The sequence below is a fragment of the Lytechinus variegatus genome, chromosome 15, assembly GCF_018143015.1.
Source record: "Lytechinus variegatus isolate NC3 chromosome 15, Lvar_3.0, whole genome shotgun sequence".
In the NCBI taxonomy this organism is placed as follows: Eukaryota; Metazoa; Echinodermata; class Echinoidea; order Temnopleuroida; family Toxopneustidae; genus Lytechinus; species Lytechinus variegatus.
Window position 1 is genome coordinate 19746891 of NC_054754.1, and position 16996 is coordinate 19763886.

The following is a 16996-nucleotide window of genomic DNA, read 5'->3' on the forward strand; positions in this document are numbered from 1 at the left end:
AATTTCAATTTCAAACCCATTTTTTAAAATTATATATATAAAATTTGATAATCTTTTATTTGTGTTTTCAATGAAAATTCAGTAAATTCCATGTCTTCCAGAATTCAGAAAAATTGCTCTTTCACAGGGTTTTCTACATGCCGCTGAAGAAAATTGATAATTCAAGCTTATGCCTTTATACAAACACAAAATTTGCTTTTTACAAAAACTGAAAACTTTGGACATACACCCTGTAGGGGAAGGCGGGGTAAGTTGAGCATAGGGGCAAGTTGAGCCACCAGCCCCAGGCTAATAATGAATGAGTCAGACATTGTGGTGGTGTCATGTATTGATGACCCATAGCATGACCCATAGCATAACCCCTTACCCCACCACATTGTTTCCAACCCTGAAACAAAAAGTAGTTTTTTAGAGGGAAAAATATGAATTTCAGCCCAAAAAGTAAGTGCTTTATAAACACACATGTCTTTAAATATAATAAAGACATGATAACAACATTATTAGTCCAGGTATGGATCTTCATTCTTGTCATAGTTTTTTATAAGATGGATGCATAATAAATGTGTGGATACAAAATTATCGCACTAAGTTCGGACTGGGGTAAGTTGAGCCAAACAGCATGGGGCAAGTTGAGCCATTGAGCGATTGAAATGCAGGCTGAAAGGAGCAAATTTACATGACTGCTCTTTTCCTTTTACAGGATGTTAGTATTTATAAAGAATTAGCAAGTGAAAAGACTTTAAACAAAAAATTGACATGCTGGTTCTCCCCATACATTTTGTACATAGTTTTTGTGGCTCAACTTACCCCAGAAGGTGGCTCAAACTTACCCCATATATGGGGCAAGTTGAGCCATTTGACATCGTTTTTTTCAAAGGTCACAATGACTTTCAGTGTGGGGATAGAAAGTTATATATAGGTGGAAAATATTTCAGAAGAATTAAATTTCAAGGCAAGGTACTTATTTCGACAAGATTATTAATCATATCAATTTGAACATGCAAAAAGCAAAAACTGTCACAACTTACCCCGCCTTCCCCTACAGTGTACTATGAAGATCATATTGTATGAGATTTCCATGAAGGTCTGTATCAGGTGTAATTCGTTGAACAAACCTTAAACCCTCACACTCTTTGATCAAAACTCATCCTGAAATCCTTTAGTTTTGCTGGTACAAGTGTATTCTACCTTATAGATGTATTAAACTGAAATATTATTTGCAGGTGTCTCAAAGTGGGGTATAAATGTACATGGATTATAGATGACAGTAATGAACCCATCCCTTGATGCTCTAAATTTATTGCCAGATACATTTACTACATACAGTTGTGGTATTAAAGGACAAGTCCATCCCAACAAAAACTTGATTTGAATAAAAAGAGAAAAATTCAACAAGAATTACACTGAAAATTTCATCAAAATCGGATGTAAAATAAGAAAGTTATGGCATTTTAAAGTTTCGCTTCATTTCATAAAACAGTTGTATGCACAATTGCACATCTTGGTCGGTATGCAAACGAGGAACTGATGACATTACTCACTCACCATTTCTTTTGTATTTTATTATCTGAAATATGAAATATTTTGATTTTCTCGTCAATGTCATGTGAAATAAAGTTTCATTTCTCCCTGAACATGTGGAATTCCATTATTTTAACATTTTGTGCTTCAGGCAAGGAGGTCCTAATCGTCAAATTTGTAAAAATTGAAATATTGTATAATTCAAACAATAAAAAACAAAAGAAATAGTGAGTGAGTGACATCATCGACTCTCTCATTTGGATGTAACTGGCTCGTTCATGTAACTATTTTGTTAAAAATAAGCGAAATTTGATGAAATTTTCAGCATTATGCTTGTCTGATTTTTCTCTATTGATTCAAATCAACATTTTTCTGAGGTGGACTTGACCTTTAAAAGGTTATTGAACCCCACCAGAAAATGAACAGTGTTTAAAGATATATTTCAGTTGTGGTAACGATCTCAAAATGACTTTTTACAGAATCTAATACTGTATATTGACCACCCAAGTGTCTGTTTGTATTAATAAAAAATATGTGCCAAAGGATTCTGGAAGAAATTGTGTAATTGCTGAGAACTAAGCAAAATGAGCGCGGATTCGGTCACTTCCGTCGGGTCTTTATTCCATCAATAATAATACACTGTCCCACGTGTGCCTATCTGTGTTGGCGATCTTCAGTGTGATCATATTTCAGCTTCAATTTTATGATTTCACAAAGCTCAGTTAATGTAACTATACCAGATCTACATCCACGCTGATATAGTCATACTTAACCTTGATTTTACAGACTTTCTCACGAAATAAGTGTTTTACTGAAACTACTATCATTTAGCTCTAAGTTTTTCCCAAGTTTTAGATATTTCATTGTGAAGTCAGGTGATGAAATATGAATAATTACATTCAACATTAAAGTTTGTTATTGTTGTCTCCATTCAACACTTGGCATGAAGCAGTGCAGTTTCTGTTGGTGTATATGGAGTAAACACTCGGGAGCAAGACATTGTTTCTTATCATTACAACTTTTGGGAATATGTATGTACTTTTTAACAATAACATACCGGTACTCATTTCTTTCAAGGTGTCGTTGATAATTGTGAATCATAATGTGGTATAATATTGTATTATTTTTCCTTCATGTTTAAAGGGCAACATTTTCATGATTATATTACCTTAGGTAGGGCATGATATTTAAACCGCCTCACACCAGCCCCCCCCCCCCCCCCCCCAACGTCTCAAAACAGAGTTTTGATTGTTCCGATCAACCACAACTAGGAAAGCTAGCAACATCAACATCTACATGTATAATGCATATTGTTTCAAAATATTTTCTAGATTTGCTGCATATTAGTACATTCACTGTTTTCTTGAAAATTCAGTGTGCTTCTCTTTGTTTATTATATAATACAAAGGACATTGTGCAAATTTCTGATGAAAAAAATATGACATAGATGGAATTCCATACAGGTGGGGTCGATGGGATCAAAGGGAATTCAAGATGGGACCAAGATCTGACATGACTTGGTTAATGGTGGGCCAAGTGACTGTTCATGAATGCCCAGCCATTGGGCCACACTGATATCAGAGTAAATTGTCCTGTTTCATAAAGACTACTTTCCACTTATTTCAACAGTTCTTTGTAGGTATTCATGGGGCCACATTATAGAGACTTTAATAGACCCATGAACGGATTTCCACCAAATTTGGCCGTGGATGTTTTGATTATGATCTGCCGAGACATGGTATCCAAAATGCTGAAATTCAAAATCCCTTCAGTAATCTTTAGTTCACCAGAGTAGTTTTTTTTCTCCTGGTGCAGTGTGAGGAATTCACAGTTCAAACAGTCAAGAAAAAGAAGAAACAACTCAATGGAAAATTAAAAAATTTCTGGAAATATTCAAATTCAACTGATCAAAAAATGAACTATAAATTACATGTACAGTACATGATTTGAAAGTCAAAGGATCATATGTGAGTAATCATTATAATACACCTGTACTGCACATGTAGTTATAAATAGATGATAGCAAATAATTCATTAATAATAATAATTCATTAAAGATTCATTATCTGCTTATATGCCTTGAATTGTATATTTGTTTTGTATTATTTTGTACTTCTTGTTTTGAACAAAGTATTGGCGAATGCCAGTGACGTTCTAATAAATTCAATTCAATTAATTAAAACTTAATGAAAAACTTCAAGAATAAAAGAAGGTAGGCGAGAACAAAGGTGCTTACCATCAACAACTCGATACAAAACAATGCTCACCTGAATGTTATACAACTATGTCCAACTAACAATCATGTAAATGCATCAAAGTGCTTTTTGCCAATGTACTCCTGAATTGTGCCGATTACTTTTCAAAGGAGTTTAGCCATATACCAGAGCCCGATTACACAAAGCATAGCATTTGATCATAGGGCTGACTTTTATGTTTGACTACAATGAACATTACGTGCAATGAAGCATACAAATTAAAGTACGATCGACAGCCAAGCTCTGTGTTAAAGGCCCCAGTTGTGATACGTATCATATCAACAGGAAATGAAAGCAAGACAGGTATTGGCCAACAGCAAAGACTGCAGCAGGATGTCACTCATATCTGTACTTTCAATATTACACGAATGGCTCAGCCATACCAGAGACAAACCAAGCAAAAAAAAATTATAATTTATATACAGTATGGCCTGTATTCTGAAGTCGGGTTTAACTTAAACTCAGGTTTAAAGTTGTGGTTTAAGTATGGACAGCCAATTGTTACATAATCACTAATAGTAGAGATATTATACTTCAGCTCATTCGGCTCTCAAATCATTCATAATAGTGTAGGAAGTATAAACAGATGATTGGCTTCACCATTGATGAATCAGGAAAGAGCACTGTAAACATTTAAGAAACGTACAACTTTTTAAAATTTTTGATACTTTGGCTCCCCATACTTAAACCACAACTTTAAACCTGGGTTGAAGTTAATGTACAGTACACTGTAAACCCGACTTCAGAATACGGGCATATTTATTTTTACTGATCACACCTGGCTTACTACACAAATCTGTTGCATTGGATGAACTGTGCAATGAATGAGGATTTCCAGGGGTCCCTCTTTTTTTTTTTTTGGGGGGGGGGTTCGGATCCAGGGCTCTTGAGAATTTTGTAGTGAAATTGCCCAAAGCCCCCACATACTTTTTTTTATCTGACTCACGACTCTAAACTGACCTAGGTACATGAGTACATGTATGTCATGGAACGGGGAGAACAGGGTTAGTTGGAACATGGGGTAAGTTGAAACATTGTAATTTTCTTTATTAGGCCTGTAAAATAAATTTATGCAATACTGCCCTAAATTCATTGCTATTAATAATACAACAGTGTTGAATTATTATTGCAATAATTTGAGGGCAGTATTGCATAAATTTATTTCACAGGCATTAAAGAAAATTAAAATGTTTCAACTTACCCCATGTTCCAACTAACCCCTGTCTCCCCTACAGCTTTGTTCAGGCTGTCATCTTTTTTTATGAGACTGTCCTATTTACCACATTGTAATAAAGTGAAGGGCCATTGTACATGAACATATCTTGAGAGCTTGTTAGCTACTGACATTTACAATGAACTTCCTGCTGATTAATATTCTGATATCAGTCATGTGCATTTATGTTTTTTTACAGTGCGTCCGACAAAAAGGAAACCGGGATTCCCATGTCTTTTTTAGTTCATAGGCAAATGAAATAATGTATTTATGATATTTACATAATCATAAAATTCAATCATTCTTCTTTATTTTGATACCTAATATGAGACGAACACTTCACGCATTGATGAGCAAGACGATTTTAAAATTTTGATGTCAGAAGTCAATACCAGTTTGCGCAGAAAAAATGGACATGATTGGTTTCTGATACAAACACCGTGCAAATTCGATGAATGGCTCATTAGCATTTCTTTTGTATTCTTAAATGGAAGTGGATTCAGATTCACACGTAAGTTTCTGTGCAAATTGTTTCTGATATATCACTCACTTGTCGTAATCTGCCATTCCAAAAATGAGTTGCTAAGCTTTTGGTTTCAAATGAGATTCCACTCTTGCCATGAATATCAAATTTTATAGTAAAAACATATCGTGAAATCTTTCTCTCAAAATGGGTTTCCTTTTTTATGGGATGCACTGTATAATATTCAACAAGAACTGGCATTCCCGGCAATATAATTGCTGAAATCATATGACCATGAAATGTTTCTGGACCTCTATATTGAATTTCCGTCCACCCCAAAAAACTGTTGAATTGAATCGATAGAGAAATATCAAACAAGCATAATACTGAAAATTACATCAAAATTGGATGTAAAATACAAAGAAAGTTATGACATTTTTAAGTTTCGCTTTATCACAAAACAAATATGCATAACTCAGTGATATATGCAAATGAAGAGTCAATGATGTCCCTCACTAACTACATGTACATGTACACGTATTTTTGCTTTTTATTGCTTGAATTATACAATTTTTACAGATTTGACAATAAGGACCAACTTAACTTGACCATTAATACTGTTAAAATGGTAATTCCTTATATTCAGGGAGGAACAAATTTTGTTTCACATGGCAATGAGAAAATTAGAATATTTCATATACATGTACATGTAATAAAATACAAAATAAATATTGGGTGGTTGACGTCATCAGTCTCCTCATTTGCATACCGACCAGGATATGCATAACTGCCAAAATATTAAATTTTGATTGTGAATAATAATTATTTAAAATCAAAATTTAAATGTTATGATTCAATTATTAACTATTTTTAATCTATGAATCGTTCTTCAAAACGGCACTTCATAACATAGCTCATCGAAGCAGTTCAAGGGTCAAGCCTATTGTATTTGCAGTGTTTACGAATGGACATGAGATCGATCTGGTAAGAAACCTCTAATTTTCTTACTTTTCTTATTTTTAAAGGTATGCAATTTAATAAAAAAAAAATTGTATATTTTTGTGCACGCCCTCTACTGGTGGAAAGTATTTTTTTTTTTTCACTATCTATTTTTCATAAAAAAATTAAAAGAATTTGATTTACTTAAGAGCCAAGTTATATGATGAATAGCAATACTGAAAACTGACATTAAAAAAATCAAGCATTTGTCCCCAAGAATAAGAGAAAATAAGCCAATTGTTAGCAAATGTTATTTCACCACACAGGGAGTAGTAACAGAGACCAGGTTATATCATAACCTTGTCCACTGAATGATTAAGTACACTGTGCATGTCTAGGCTCTGTGAAGTAATGACAGTATCAAAATCATAAAATATATCATAACCAGGGTGACCAGCATCCCGTATTTCCCGGGATTGTCCCGTATTTTGCTTCTTTGTCCCGGCGTCCCGACAAACCCTTCCCGGGACACCTATTTGTCCCGTATTTCAGAATATTGAACAAAATGTATTTAAAAGTGACGAATTTTCATCCAAATAACCAACATATGAAGAAGCAGAGACAACAATGAAATTGATGAATAAACTTATGCAAGTTCTGCGGTGATTTTCTTGCTAACCCCAATACATCACAAACGAACTGGCCTCCTGCCATTGTGTGGCAGGCTACTATAGCTAGGCATGTAGGATCGGAGCAGATTCTTTCCATCAATCATGCGAAAATAATCACAAAAAATGTACAAAATTTGTATAATGATATTTTGGGTTCTCAGATTACTGATTTGGAGATGTGATCGGAGGAACAAGTTCTTGAGTTTATAGATCTAGTTGTTTAAGCCTTCGTTTTGAGTCTTGTTGTGTATGATGCCGCGATGCTTCATCTAATTATTAAATAAAAAGAAAATCACTTTGAAATTTTATTCATTTCTAAAACTTTTTTTTAGTTTTAAAAACATATTTGAAAAACACCAAATATCATTATGAATTTTTGTTAGATGATTGGATTTTATTGTTTGCTTGAAGTCTGAACTTTTCTCCTCTTTCTTACTTTTCTATCCTTCTTTCTTCATCCATCTACCCTTCCTGCTTGCCCGTTTTTATGGTTCCATCTATCTTTCTTTCCTGATCCTTTCTCTCTCTCTCTCTCTTCATTTTTCTTTCTTTTCTCCTTTTTCTTACCTGTCTTTATCAAATTTCCTTTTTTTATTTCCTTCATTCTTTCTTTCTTTAAACTTTTTTCTCCCCCTCCCTTCCTCTCCTTTTTCTTTTAATTCTTTCTCTTCTTCCATTATGTTTTCATTCCTCCTCACTTCATTCTTTCTCCCTCTCTTTCCTCCTTTCATTCTTTATTTTATTTTCACTTCTAATTCTTTCCCTTATTCTTTCTCTTCCTCCCTCCCTTAATTCCTTCCCTCTTCACTTACTGTTTTCATTCTTTCTTAATTGTTCGTTTCTTTCTTTCAAAGAAGAATGAAGGAAACATTTTTCTTTCCTTCATTTTTTCTTTCCTCCTCCTTTTTCTTACTTTCTTTTTTTCTCTCCTTTATTTTGTCTTTCACACATGTATTCTTCTTCCATTCCTTTCTTTTTCTTTCTTTCGGTATTCAATTCAAAGAATGACAGAAACTTTTTTCGCTTTTTAATCTTTCTTTCATCGTTTTATTCTAACTTTCTTTTATTCTTTTTTTTTATTTTCCCTTCATTTTCCCCTTCATTTTTTTTCTTTCTTCTCAATTCATCTTTTTTCTTTCGTCTTTTCTTTCTCTCCTTCATTCTTTCGTTCACCCTCTTCCAATTCATAATAATTTTTCTCAGGTGTAACACTGTGTAACCTTCTTTGTTGATCTTTTTTGTCGATTGTCCCGTATTTCATTTTGTAAAATCTGGTCACCCTGATCATAACGGGTCATAAGAAACGGAGTCCTCTACGCTAGCCCTGGGCTGGCCTAGACAGCTAGCAGCCGTTTGTTTCGAGGACTTTTTTAACAATAAAATTTGTTTTTTCCTCCTTGTACACAGACGGCTCGCGATATTGCAGTCGCCATTAGGGTGTAAACAATGCAAAATCATCAATTTTTTTGTCTTCATTTCATAAAAATATGTAAAAAGAACTGGGCCAAACTTATGATTATCATTAAATTTTAGCCTAAAATGCACCAAAACAGGAGAGAAAAAATTAAAAGGGGGAAAACAGCAACTCCCACTTCCCTTGTTTATCTGAACTTAGTACATTTATGGCCATTGACTCCCTGTACAGTGCGAGGTACAGTGTAGAACTCGATCAGTCTCTGTAAGAAACAAGTACCATCTGCTTGTGGAATGTCCTGCCTGGTTTTGGCTCCTTCAACTGAGTCATTCAGGAGCCACCTGGAACCACTCACCCTTCATTAGCTCTCCAGTTTTTACTTTCACTATAATTAGGTTTTGTTCAACTGCACCAAATGTCATGTGTTTTTGTGATTGCGGCCTTAGCCAAGTACGACTATATTCTGTAAAGAGGCTCAATAGAAGAAGAAGAAGAATAATGTAACAAAAAACTATTCATGTTACGTAGATTAAAAACCTACAATCTTCCTGTTTGTGATCTAGTCATCGTTTATATTGGCTACATAAGACCCATTTTGGAGTACTGTGTATCTCTTTTTACGTCGGGGCTTACTAACAGACAGTTTAATGATTTGGAATCTATACAAAAGAGAGCTCGTCGAATTATTCTTGGATCATCTAACTACAGTTCATATGATGATGCATTGGTTGAGCTAGGATTACCAACTCTATTGTCCCGAAGAGAAAAACACACTCAAGATTTGCTATTTGTTTTGAAAAAAAAAACAACTTATGTCAGTCTTGGTTACCTCCTCAAAGAAATAATTTTCTTTGAAATGCAAACAAATATACAGAATTCAAATACAAGACAAACAGATCTAAAAACAGTGCCCAACCTAATCTTGTTTGTGTACTTAACAAATATTACAAATCATAACTGAAATAATTTGAAATTTCCTTAAATGTTTGATATATATGTAACATGCTTAGAAATAGTAAAACATTTTTAAATACCATTGACTTACTGTGCTTTTAAAAGTTTTATTTCGAATGATTTTATCAATCTATCATATGCATTTGATTCTCCTGTTATTTATTCATCTTTATCAATAATTTACTGTGCAAATATATGTGAATAAGTTTATTTGTCTCTGTATTTTTTACCATGTATTTTTAATTGATTCCCTGTAAAGCATGTGCAATTCAGTTTTGACTGCGATACATTTCTATTGAATAAACAACTAAATAAATGAATGAATGAAGTGTAATTGGTGAGTGGAGCCAAAACAGTTCAACGGAACAATACAATCAGACAATAAACGAGACCGAAGCTTTTGGTAAGTTGGTCTAGCCCTGGCCCCCTTTTAATTGACATCAAGTTTCAACACTTTGTTTTTCTGTGTCCTGTGAACAGTGGGAAATTATGGAAAGAAATTGTTTTAATAAGGTGCGTAGTTCAGAGACGGATAGCAGACCTAGGACTCCCTACCCACTTTTACTACTGGTGACTTCATTCATATGCTATACGAATACCTTTAACACAAGATTATGATGAACCTAACTCGCTTGTGTGTATAAAAAAATTACTAGGCTTAAAAATGAAGAGTCAACGTAACACTCATTCAGTCACAGACCACAAACATTCATTGACAGCAACTCGACTCTGTATTTAATTCTAGTACAGTTATACTACCGTACACAGAAATTACAAACAGGACTGTGGATTTTAAATAGAACTTTAGTAACTTACATGAAAATATTGATTTATTCAAAAGTTTCAGCGGCCAGATTGGAAGTTCTCGGGGAAAATCTTGGATTCTTGCCACCTAGTTCGATGACGTAATCATGTGATTACCGTACGTCAGTCGTCTGGGGCCGATTGCAAGAAAGGGTCTTTGCACAAAGAACCGTCTTTCGTGTCGTCCATTTATTATGATGCGCCATGTGAAACGCATTTTACCTGCAAACATATTTTATCCATCCGTTAAAGTAAAAGAAGTCTTTATTCATAAAATGACGTGATATATCATGAAATTGTATACAAATTTTTTTAAAGCTACTAACAAATTTCATTTGTTTATCATTCATTTCAGAAATATCCCCCGAATATCCCCCATATACAGCGCATCATAAGACATGGGCGACACGAAAGACGGTCCTTGGAAAGATAAGGGAGAGATCAGTGGGAAAGACTATCTCGTGCAATTGGCCCCTGATATAGATAGTCTTTTGTTTCAGACTTGTGCGATCTATTTTTGGAGGTCCGTAATGAAACGATAGAAATTTGATAGTGATGAAACCAACTAAAGGCCGGGGGAGCTAGTGTTTTATTCCTTTCATTCATTTATTGGTTTCTGCAACACTTTTTCATAAACACATTAACAAAGAAAATACAATAATAATATACATATACAACTGACAACCAAAACATAGAAAAAATGCATTTTCTATTAAAACATATCGATTATTAGAAGGTGCAGGGGTTGCCACTAAAGCTATGCTTGACTGCGTGGCAACCCCAGAAAGCAATGATAATTATTATTCATCCTACATATAATAAAACGTAAGGGTAACGTAAGGGTGCAGGTGCATAATGGCGGGGGGACGCTTGGTCCTCATAATGTTTTTTTTATTCTTGGTTTTTAACTGTTTCAAATTTTCTGTTTTTGAAATCATGTGTGTTTCATAAGATATAGAGAAATAGAATATTAACTTTGTGAATATTTATTCAATAAAGTGATTTAATACATTTTTGGAAAGGAAAAATAAATCTTAAAACCGTTTCAGTGAATTTGGCAATGTATTCCATAATTATGTCAGGCCCATGATGTCTAAGTGTTTTATGTGCTAATAGTGTTCTAGGATTTTCTAAGTGAATATTTTGACAAGTCACCGTGACTGTTGGATATAAATATAAGTTCTTATTATATGATAAGAAATCGGCAAATACATGAGGAAGCAGGATATTTCCACATGTATACATAAAATAGTTATTTGTATGGTATTTATATACGTTTTTAGACAATAAAAAAGAGCCTGATCAGTCTAATGCCAAGAAATTTCACATATTCTTTTTTATCTATTAATTGGCTCATTGTCAATTAGAATGTCTCGGGGAAAATATTGATTTGGCGCAGATGCAGCTTTCTTGATTGTAATAAAAAGTAAATGTTCAAGGTTGGATTTATTACAGTTTCCCCCAAAAAATGAGAGGTTACAATAATTAATATGGTAGTACCAATGCATTGTATATCATTAAAAGGGAAAGCTCTGGCAAAAACTACTTCAATTTGTATAATATTCCAATTCCTTTAGCCATAATTGATGAGGATATATTGCTTACGTGTTGGTTCCATGATAAATAATTGTCTAATGCCAAGAAATTTCACATATTCTTTTTTATCTATTAATTGGCTCATTGTCAATTAGAATGTCTCGGGGAAAATCGTAATTCCTATGAGTAGTTTGAAAATGAACAAAATGAGTTTTACTAATGTTTGAGGATAACCTGTTACATTTAAACCACGACGAAACATTTTTTAATTCCAAATTCATTCATCTAAATTTCAGTGAGATAATAAAATGTTGGAGTCGTCAGCATATAAAAAAAAACCGAAAGAATTTATCATTGATACATATTAAAACAGAAGTGACTACATGACCGTAAAAAAGGGGCCGCGAAACAGTTTTGAAGGGGGGGGGCTCCGCCGGGCCAATCGCAGTTATAAAGTAACCCCCAGACTTAAACATGTATAATTTATTTGCGGCGTGTTTTTTTAGAAATACTTCAAAATAAAAAAAATCCAATATGTTAATCAATCAATCATTATTGATAAAAAGAAATCGGAGCATTCACTAATCAATTTGAATTAAACAACAACGACCAAATCTCAGGCCTATTCCATCAATCAAAACATCCATACAATTTAATCGATCACCAATTCCAACCAACCATCCATCAAACCATCCATCCATCCAACCAACCAACCAATTACCAACCGACCGACCGACCGACCAACCAACCAACCAACCAACCATCCAACCAACCAACCAACCAACCTACCAACCAATACCAACTAACCAATTACCAACCGACCGACCGACCGACCGACCAACCATCAACCGACCAACCGACCAACCAACCTACCAACCAATACCAACTAACCAATTACCAACCGACCAACCAACCTACCAACCAATACCAACTAACCAATTACCAACCGACCGACCGACCGACCGACCAACCATCAACCGACCAACCGACCAACCAACCTACCAACCAATATACAAATAGCGAATAGGCATGAGTGCGATGGTGCGAGATTTCGCATGAGGTGAAAGAAAGATGCTCTATTCAACGAGGCGTTAGCCGAGTTGAATAGAGCGTTTCTTTCACCGAATGCGAAATCTCGCACCATTGCACGAATAAGAATATTCGCTATTAGTGTTGTACAACGCCTCGCAATCTAGCGAAAATATGAAAAAAAAACCCAGAGTTTTTCCCTCCAGTAATCTATGAAAAGGGAGCAAAAATATTGAAAGCAAAAAGCAAAATCCCACAAGGCGGGCCCACAAGCGCACATGATCTTGGACAGCATTGCGCATTTAGCCAGCGGGCTGTACGCGCATTGTCACCTTACTAGTATTCAATGAAATCGCATTGTGACGTCACCTCCTAAAGCCGTGCAATGGTACATTTTGGATGGTACGTCTTGTGTGTGCAACGGTACGAATGTGTGACATTCAGCCTCCCATTTGATCGCGTACAACAAGCTAAGTAGGCGTTGTACAATACCAACTAACCAATTACCAACCGACCAACCAACCTACCAACCAATACCAACTAACCAATTACCAACCGACCGACCGACTGGCCAATGCACATAATTATTGACCAATTCCCATGCAGGGGAAAGATGCACAAATAAAGCAAGTAAATTTCAAATAATGATTTTGCCTATGACTCCCAAAGGGGCTTGTATATCTTTTAAACTACTAGTATATAAAAAATACAGAGATAATTAAAATAATATATGTTAAAAGTTTTCGGTTTAGAGTACCATCGATGGGCAGTGGCGTAACAGGGGGGGGCAAGCTGCCCCCCTGCATAGCGGATTTCGTCGGGAAAAAGAGAAAGGGAAAAAGAGAGAAAGGGAAAGGGAAAAAAGAGGAAAGGGGAAAAAAAGGAAAGTGAAAAATGAAAGCAAAGGGAAAGGGAAAGAAAGATAAACAGAAATAGGGGAAATTGAAGGATTTAAAGCGGGAAAAGGAAGGAAAGAAGAACACGTAAGGAAGTACAAAGAAATACTAAATTCATTACCATGCATTGTAAGCAATTAAGAGAGGGATATAAAATCAACAGATATAACTCAATGGCACGGGCAATTAAGATGGGAATATGGCAGGAAAATGGAAGAAAGAGGCAAAAAGAAAATGAAATGAAATAGAGCCATGGAAAATCAGAATGAAAGGGACAAGAAAAAAAGAGAAGAACTTATTAACACGACTGGGCTGCCGAGGATTGAAAATATAAAGAATGAGAAGAAAGGTGGGTGGCGTTTATTATAAGCTTGCTAAATTTTATAGGCTACTGATCGCAATCAGGACGTACTCACACAAAAAAAATCCTTAGCCAAGGGTTAGCCAAGATTAAGGGCTAGTCCCCCAATAAAGCCTTATACGTTGGCTAGATTTACCGTATAAAAAGCCGCTTAATGTTTACTTATGACCCGACTTGGGCTAAATTTTCAAAGCTATAATTTCGAAATCATTTTGAAAGGCCATGAGCCTTTCGGGGCTCACTTCGCTGGCGGCGGCCACTAGCTTTATATTCGCAACTATGTTGAAGTTAATAGTGTTGAGTACCCGCGATTTGATAAAAAGTGCATCTGCAATGTTACAAGGCTCCGGAAGCTCCGCCCCAGACCGTACCAGTGGCGGCACCCGAGGGGGAGGCACGGGGGCATTTGCCCCGGTGAGTTGACTCCCCGAAATTAAAAAAAAAAAAAAATCCCAAACAGCTTTTTCGTTCTTTAAATTTTAAACATTTTCTCCCTCATTCACTATATTAGCTCCCAATTTTTTTTTGTCATAAACCGTATTTTTCATGAATTATATACAATACCGGTCATGTTGGCTCAGTGGTATAGCGTCCGCCTCATGAACGGGAGGTCGTGGGTTCGATCCCTGGCCGAGTCATACCAAAGACTTATAAAAATGGGACCTTCTGCCTTCTTGCTTGGCGCTCAGCATTTAGACTGGAGAAGGGTAATAATAACACATTATGTTATGCAGGGCCCGCTGGAAGAGCAGTCTTATGATTGAAGTGGCTACCCTGGGTAAATAAAACGTTAATATTATTATTATTAATTCAACAAAATGTCGCTCGCGCTACACGCTCACAGTAACATTACTGTTGTCTGAGACAAGTAAATCATCTGTTCACATGGGACTGAAAAATCCAGTGTTCAAGTAAATATGCTTCTCGCAATTAGAGTTTTCATTATTCGTTTTAGCGAGATACACATCCTGCGTATTGATAATTAAAAAAAATCAGCTCGCGCTACGCGCTCGCATCATTTGTTTAATTAAATAGCCTTACAGTTCATGATTAAAAAAGTGTTTAGAACGTCCAGTTATCATCTCAGGATATCAAAAAAAATTCAGCTTGCACGTACTTAGCGCTAGCATTATTTATTTTGGTGAGATATATCATCTTCATGATCATGACCCAATTAATGTAGTCCTTCACAGATCCCTTATCAAGTCAGTAGCTAAAAAAATAGCTTGCGCTTCTCGCTCGATTTTGAGAAATAGGCAAAATATTTGTGTGTTACCCCCCTGTTTTTGCCTCTTAAATCTAGTTTAAAGAGCAGTGTGCCACCATTGCCCGATCGAGACCCGATCCGCACTGTAGCACTGGCCTCCAATATTTAAATAACCGATAACAAAAAAGAAAAGACAAAATAAAAGGACAGGAAAGGAAAATTTAAATATGTTATTTTCTGATAATGTCAAAATCTTTTTTTCCTTCGGGACTTATTAAGGAACTTTTTTGCTGCATGCACGCGCCATTCTATGCCGCCTCTTAAGGTTGCACTTATCACGCATTGCGCTTCGTTCCGTGCTCAGGGCACAATCATACAAACAAATCCTGGGGAGCGTTTCATGAAAGGACTTGTCAGACGTTTTATCCGACAAGTCCTGTTTTATCCGACAGTTACTCTAGTAACAGTGCTTCTCAACCAATCAGAATCCAGGAAGGTTGTCAGATCTGACAACCTGTCGGACGAAAATATTGATGAAACGCCCCGCTGGGGAGCGTTTCATCCGACAAGTTGTCCGGGGGGCGTTTCATCAATACTTTCGTCCGACAAGTTGTCAGATCTGACATCTTTCCATGATTTAATTGATTGGCTGAGAGGCAGTGTTCCCAGTGTTCCTATGGTAACTGTCGGATAAAATGGGACTTGTCGGATAAATCGTCTGACAAGTCCTTTCATGAAACGCCCCCCTGTTCATACCATACTGTCGACCGGGAAAATTTTTGCTCTCCCCCCCCCTCCCGTCCACCGAGCACCGACCCCTGTTACTCCCTTGTCAACGGGATGGGATACTATCTGTACTAAGTTTTTATTTTGGTCGATTTTCAAATCAGTTTTATTGATTTTTTGAGGGGGGGGGTCGAACGCCAGATTTGACTGCAATTTCCTTAAAAAAAATATTCTTTCAAATATCCATTTTCTATCTTTCTTTCGGGCTTTCTTCTTTTATTTTCCTTTCTTTTTTGTTGTTGTTGTTTAGATTTTCTTTGTTTTTTTCTTTCTCTGACTAACTGTCACGGGCCCGTTGCAGAAAGAGTTGGAATCAATCGCAACTCTAAAAATCAAGCGCAACTTGTTTTTCAACCAATCAACAGCGCGCATTTGGGACTTGCGATTGATTTTTTTTCTAACGTTTAAACGCAACTCTTTCTGCAACGGAGCCACGGTCCCTTTTGTCGCCAATAAGGGGGGGGGGGGGTCAGGGGGTTACTGCACCCAGAGGCGTCGATTATGGGGGGGGGGGGCAGGGGGGCGATCGCCGGCCCCACCAATGAAAATATTGGGGGGGCAAACATATCATTTTGCCCCCCCAATAATTCCGCATGTGCTAAAAATAAAATAAGATTGTAATGTTACACAGAAATCAGCAAGCGAGATTGAGATACACAACTCGTTCTTTGTCTAAAATCGTGCTCAAAATGTCCACTTTTCAGATTGGAATATCAAAAAATTTCAGCTCGCGCTTCGCGCTCGCATCATTTTTGTAACAAAAACCCATACTTTCCATGATTGAATAGGTGAATATGGTCCCGTTTTCAGTTTTAAACCTCAAAAGAACTCCCACTTCGATTTGCAATCTTTTGTTGGATATATATCTTGTTCTTTATTAAAAACGTGCATTAAACTCATTTTTTTTCAGATCGAAAAATCAAAATTTTCAGCTCGCGCTTCGCGCT

At 36.0% G+C, this 16996-nt stretch overlaps 1 protein-coding gene across 5 annotated transcripts in view; it reads right to left on the reverse strand.

Moving 5' to 3' along the window:
* The window catches only part of LOC121429272 (V-type proton ATPase 116 kDa subunit a1-like), a 48730-nt gene extending 38382 nt beyond the window's left edge, over positions 1 to 10348 (reverse strand). For 2 of the 5 annotated variants that reach the window (XM_041626263.1, XM_041626262.1), the window contains exon 1: positions 3758 to 3985. The gene's annotated coding sequence lies outside the window, so the exon portion shown is untranslated. Of the gene's footprint in view, positions 1 to 3757; positions 3987 to 10246 lie in introns of those variants that run through there. The other 3 variants (XM_041626259.1, XM_041626260.1, XM_041626258.1) reach the window with 3 other exon arrangements.
* Positions 10349 to 16996: the final 6648 nt, after the last annotated feature.